Genomic DNA, 6,447 nt, shown 5'->3' on the forward strand with positions numbered 1-6,447 from the left:
TCTTTGAAAGACATGAGCTTCCAAAGCTCATTCAAGAAGAAATAGAGAATGTGACTATCCCAATATCCATTAAAGAAATTGAAATTGCACAAAGAAAACTTCTGATCCAGATGCCTTCACTAGTGAATTCTAAGAAACACTTAAGGAATTCTACACAAACTCTCAAAATATTAAAGAAGAGGATATATTTCCAAACTTATTCCATGATACAAATCCAGAGACAGAAAGGACAGGACTACACTGTTCAGGACTACAGAACAGTCTCTCTCATGAATGTAGATGCAAAAATTCTAAACAAACTTTAGTAAGTTGAATCCAACAATATATAAAAAGAATAATACAAGAACCAAGGAGGGTTTATCCCAGGAATGCAAGGTTGGTTTAAAAATTAATCAATTTACCATACTAAAAAACTTAAAAAGAAAAAAAAACTCATATAGGCCGGGCACAGTGGCTCAAACCTGTAATCCCAGCACTTTGGGAGGTCGACGTGGGTGGACCACATGAGGTCAGGAGTTCAAGACCAGCCTGACCAACATGGTGAAACCTCGACTCTACTAGAAATACAAAATGAGCTGGGCGTGGTGGCACCTGCCTGTAGTCCCAGCTACTTAGGAAGCTGAGGCAAGCAAATCACTTGAACCCAGGAGGTGGAGGTTTCAGTAAGCAGAGATGGCACCACTGCATTCCAACCTGGGCGACAGAGCGAGACTTCGTCTCAAAAAAAAAAAAAAAAAACCCAAAAAATTCATATAATCATCTCAATACGTGCAGAAAAGGCAACTGACAAAATCTAACGTCTATTCCTTATAAAAACTCTCACCAAACCAGAAATAGAAGGGAACTTCCTCAACCTGACAACAGACATGTACAAAAACCCTGCAGATAACATCACACTTAGTGGTGAAAGACTGAATGTTTTCCCCCTGAGATCAGGAATAAAAGAATGATGTTCACTCTCGCCACTTCCATTCAACATTGTACTGGAAGTTCTAGCCAGGGAAATGGGTCAAGAAAAATAAATAAAGGAAATTCAGACTGGAAAGGAGGAAACAAAACTGTCTTTATTCGCGGATGACATGATCATCTATGTAGAAAGTCCAGTGAAGCTACAAAAAGCTACTAGAACTAATCACTGAATTTAATAAGGCTGCAGGAACAAAATCTATACACATAAATCAACTGTATTTCTGTACACTAGCAACAAGCAATTGAAAATTAAGAAATACTTCAGGATAAATCTGACACAAATATGAAAAACCTGTGCATTAAAAATACACAGCCGAGATAAATGAGATCTACATTAATGGAGAGGTATACTACATTCATGGCTTGGAAGACTGCAAGTTGTTAAGATGCCATTTTCCTCTCAAATTGATCTATTGACTCAATGTAATTGCAATAAAGATTCCAGCAGGCTTTTGTTGTAGAAACTGACAAACTGACTCTAAAATTCATATGGAAATGTGTGGAAAATAGAAGAATCAAAACAACTTTATTTATTTATTTATTCATTTATTTATCTATTTTTTGAGACAGAGTTTCACTCTTGTTGCCCAGGCTGGAGTGCAGTCGTGCAATCTCGGCTCACTGCAACCTCCACCCCGCAGGTTCAAGCGATTCTCCTGCCTCAGCCTCCCAAGTAGCTGGGATTACAGACGCCCGCCACCACGACCTGCTAATCTTTGAATTTTTAGCAGAGACAGGGTTTTGCCATGTTGTCCAATGATGTGTTCAGTAGAAAGAAATGTAAACAAAGGCTGACTTGACTGTGGCATTTAGAGGGAACTCTTGGTACCTGGAAATGTGAATCTGGAATCTTACCTGCGTCATCAAAGTAGTGATGGATTCAGTACTCCTCAACCACTCCCCTGATGATGGGAACAAAAGCAAACACAAAAGTCGTATCTCTATAAACTGAAGAAAATGTTTAAGAAAAGAGAAAAAAAAAAAGGTCTGTCTGGGAGCTTTCTCCTCCTTTTGCAAGTTGGCCTCAGCTAGGGGTTTGTAGGGTGGAACCCTCCCTAACCCCAGGAGGGTCTGCCCGTTGCTGTGGAGGCCAAGCATGAAGTGACCCCCACCCCCACCCCACATGCATTCGGGGAACCCCTGGACCCAGGAGAGAGACTGCACGTTGTTCCTGGAGAAGAGTCTCAGGCCGTGTTTCTGCCAACCTGTGGCCAGCAGGCCTTCCCAGGCCCTGCCCTGTGGTGGGGCAGACGCCGAACTGGGCCCAGGAGTGAGCATCTGCCGGACACCTGCAGAGCACAAGTGGGACAGGGAGAGGGCTCTCTGCTGTGCTTGGATAAAGACCCCCGAGCAGAGGCTTGGAGCAGCCCACAAGCCAGGCCCGGCCTGTGGAGCACACGGTGACAGAGAGACGCCCAGGGGCGGGGATGAGTCAGGAGGCCCTGGCAAAGGCAGCCTGGGCGCCCGCTGGGGAGTGGGCACTGTGCTTCCCTTCCGGGGTACAGAAGGTCCTGGGGTTCCTTGCAGAGCTCCTCGTTCACAGCTCACAGCTCCATGCCCCGGACACTCAGTGAGCAAGCGGTTCGCTGAGCCCATGGGGGCCGAGACAGCAGGCAGGACACGAATCACGGCGGCTCCAGAGGGAACAGCTACCGAAGAGAGGGCACTCAAGGTCAGGTCAGACAGGAAGGAAGCACCAGTGGGACATCTGGTCCCAGAAGGTGAGCTGGGCCCTTCCCTCACTCCCTCAGTTCCCAGCTCCTCCAGGAGCTGCAAAGCGGCATCTGTCTTGGGGAGCCCTCGCAGGGACCCCAGCACCACCCAGTCTGGGCTGGCACGTGCCACCCCAGCCCTGATGACATCTCATGACTGTGACCCTCCCCCATCAGGCGGGGCCTCGGCTCCCACCCTGAGGCTGCAGCCACTCCAGGTAGCCAGGCCGTGTTTCAGCCACTCAGCTTATAACATCTCCTCTTGCACATCATAGCTTTGGTATTTGCCAGTGGAAATCCCAGACTATTGTTTGTTCGTATGCTTGTTTGAGACAGAGTTTTGCTCTTGTTGCCCAGGCTGGAGTGCAGTGGCACGATCTCAGCTCACTGCAACCTCCACCTCCAGGGTTCAAGCCATTCTCTTGCCTCAGCCTCCCAAGTAGCTGGGATTACAGGCACCCACCACCACACCCGGCTAATTTTGTATTTTTAGTAGAGACGGGGTTTCTCTATGTTGGTCAGGCTGTTCTTGAACTCCTGACCTCAGGTGATCCACCCGCCTCGGCCTCCCAAAGTGCTGGGATTACAGGTGTGAGCCACCACGCCCGGCCGACTATTGTTTTTAAAAGTAAAATCCTTCAGACCTTCCTGGGGGCAAATATTAATGCCAAGATCTGGGGACCCAGAAAACAGGCCTGTCCCTTGGTCACTGCAGGATCCCTTCTCTGGACAATGAGGCTTCTTGGAGGAGAGCAGGTGTCTGCCCCGCAGGCAGGATGTCTGATGCGAGGGACCCACGGTGACTCCACCCTGCAGACCGGGCCACAGAGGCAGCTTCTCCAGGGCCACTTGGCTCTGAGGTGAGTTTCTAATGGGAAAAGAGAGCTTGTCTGTGGGTTAGAGAAATAAGCCCAAAGCACCTTTCTGGGACCTGATGTTCGGCTTTCGTATCAATGCACACATCCCAGAAACGGGGGCCAGCCAGAGACTCCAGGAAGTGGGCTCCCCCTCAGGGTCTCCCCAGGTCCGGCATGGGCTCTGGCTCTTTGAGGACCTTCCTAGAGAAAGGCACTGTGATCAGGCCAGTGGCCCGAGGGGACAGGCTCAGGAAGGGGCTCCTGGCTGGCTGCATGGGGGAAGGGGTTGGGGGAGGAGGGGCAGGCTCTTATTCCTCACTCCCACCCCTGCCCCACCCCAGTCTACACATTCCGGAAGCAAGGCTGGGAGAGACCCAGCCGCCTGGCCTGCAGCCCACGTCCATCCCCGTGGGACCAGAGAACCCACAGAGGGGCGCCGAGAACACATGGGACACAGAGGCGTTTTTCTGGGTAGAGCCAGGCACACATCCAGCTGCAGAGGCCCTAGAAGCAGGGCTCAGAATGGAGACTGAGTGCCCTGAGGCAGCTTCTGGGGGTCTTCAAAATAGGACCCATCTCCTGGACACACAGAACCCACTTTGCCCATGCAAAGCCCGGGACCCAGTACTGACGACTTAGAAGCAAAGAGACTTTGGGAGCTATGGTAAAACTGGGGATACTAACAGCTTCCTTGCAGGCCTGTCAGGAGGTCTGGATTAGATGGGCTCCCCTAAGCATCTTCCCATGTGTGGAGGGGGTGCTCAGAGCACTGATGTCCTTTTCCTCTTTGTTCCCCGCAGGAGTGGGGTGACCAGAAGATTCTTGTTCTACTGGATTTTGAAAAAAGGCAGAGAGCAGAGTGAGACGGAGACAGCCTGGAGAGCCAGCCAGCAGAACCCTGCACAGCCACATTCTCCACCTCCCACCTCGTGCCCTGCTGTCCCCGGGGTCGTGGACCAGCAGAGGGTGGGCAGGAGACCGCATTCCCAGTGTGGCTCCTCACTATCATCCCAGAGTCTCCCCTCACGAGCACCCCGGCTGCAGGGTGTAACCTGAGGCCCGAGCAGGGCCCATGGAGCTTGTGCCGCTTCTCCCCGTGGGCCCTGATGTGACATTTCTCATCCAGGAAGAGGATGGAAGGTGAGGTCCCTCTCCACACTGCACCTGCCACCCTGGGGCTCCCCACCCACCTGCGCAGGAGGGAGGAGCAGGGGACACCCTCGGGAGGGCGTTTCCTTTAAAAATATCAGACCATGAACCAGGGTCCAATGGGGCTGCCCAGAGGCAGTGGAAGGGAAAGCGGAGCTCCATCTGGGTTTCGGCCCCAGCAAGTCCCCTCCCCCGGTTGACCCAAATTTCCCACTATAAAGTGAAGGCGGGAGCTGGACTCCAACTCACTGAGGAAATCCGGCCGCCACACAGCAGGCTGAGGTAGAAGGTGTCATCGGTCATCCTCGTGATTTTGATATTCACCTTGGACCCTTGTGGGAACCTCTTTCCCTAGTTTGTCACCAGCTCTGCCTCTGCCTCACCCAGCTGTGACCCAAACACATTCTCGTGACCTCTCTGAGCCTCAGTTTCCTTATCTGTCAAGTCGAGATCACAGCACTGACCTCCAGGGCTCACTGGGAAGCAGGGATGAGGTGGTGCCCATCCATCGCCCATTGCAGTGGCTGGCACCGGCCGTGAGCTCAGAACACGGCGGCCAGAGCTATCCGCCAGCAACTTTTAAGCCAGAGCCCTCACCGGGCTGCCTGCCGGCTGTCAGAGACCAAGCTCTAGGTGACCCCTCCACCGAGAGCAGTTCCCCCTTCCCCCTTCTGAGCACCAGGCAGGTCCACAGCCGCCCTGCTCCGGAGAGGGTCCCAGGTGGCAGGCGGGGGTAGAGAGGATTCAGGGTGCTGCCTTCTGTCCTTCACACCCTGCAAGGGGCCCCTTCCAATCAGAAGCTGTTTCCATGGCAACCCTGCTGGGCCCCATCCTCGCCTTTGCAGCCAAAGACTCCGCCGCGGGCCGGCCTCGCCACTGTCCCTCCTCGAAGGCGTGATTGGTCTCTTCTCCCCTGTGAATATGTCCAACACGTTTAAACAGAGTCGCTTCTCACAGCCCATCCTCAAAGCCAGCACCGGGGCCCAACACCCCGCCCCCCACGCGCCGCCCCTCGCTCAGCTGTGGCCCCGCCTGCCCAGCAGGGCAGATTGCCTGGCAAGCAGTCAGCTTGTAATTAGCACTCATTAGCGCTCCAGCAATCTGCAGACAAGTCACCTGTGGCCAAGTCCCTTCTGAACGATTGCAGTGATTCCCGTGGGTTTCAAACATCAAAGGATGCGGAGCTGAGCGAGAGGCAGGCAGCGCCCTTTGTGCGTATTTCTGCCCCTTCCCGCTCTTGCACCCCAGAAAGTTCTCATCTGTGGACTGGGCCGGCAGGGAGGCTGAGGTAGCACTCACAGTGGGCCTGGGGGGCTGGGTCCTGGCCTCCCAGCCAGCTGCCCTTCCTGAGAAAGCGTCTCTGCAAACACAGGTGTCCACGAGGTCCCTGCGGGAGGACACTCACATCCAGCCAGAAGATGAGGCTGCTATGCCGGTGGCCAAGGCCCTCCAGTGCCGGGGCTGGAGGACCCGCAGGTGGTATAAGCAGAGGGGGCATCGTCCTCGGGGAGCTCACAGCCTGGGGAGAGGCAGAGGGGTCTTGGGGTAGACCCAGGCCCCAGCACTTCTAGAAGAAGAGAGAGCAGAGGGGCTGGGGAGACAGCCCGTGGTCCCCTCACAGGGAGAGAAGAGCATGTGCAAAGTCCCAAAGCAGAGGGCTTCTGGGCCATGACAGCCACTAGCCAGTCAGACAGGGCGGCCTCCCCACAGCTGACACCCTCTGGCCTTCCCTCCCTCCTTCCTACACACTCCCTCCCTCC

The 6,447-nt window shown here is 53.6% G+C and overlaps 1 long non-coding RNA gene across 1 annotated transcript in view; it reads right to left on the minus strand.

Moving 5' to 3' along the window:
• Positions 1-3,087: 3,087 nt before the first annotated feature.
• LOC131381983 (uncharacterized) overlaps positions 3,088-6,447 on the minus strand; it is an 11,792-nt gene continuing 8,432 nt past the window's right edge. Inside the window, exons 2-3 of the long non-coding RNA XR_009211108.1 lie at positions 6,093-6,251; positions 3,088-3,549 (exon numbers count right to left, since the gene is read on the minus strand). This is a non-coding gene — a long non-coding RNA (uncharacterized LOC131381983). The remainder of the gene's footprint in view (positions 3,550-6,092; positions 6,252-6,447) is intronic.

The sequence above is a fragment of the Hylobates moloch genome, unplaced genomic scaffold (assembly GCF_009828535.3).
Source record: "Hylobates moloch isolate HMO894 unplaced genomic scaffold, HMol_V3 SCAFFOLD_19, whole genome shotgun sequence".
NCBI classification, from domain to species: Eukaryota; Metazoa; Chordata; class Mammalia; order Primates; family Hylobatidae; genus Hylobates; species Hylobates moloch.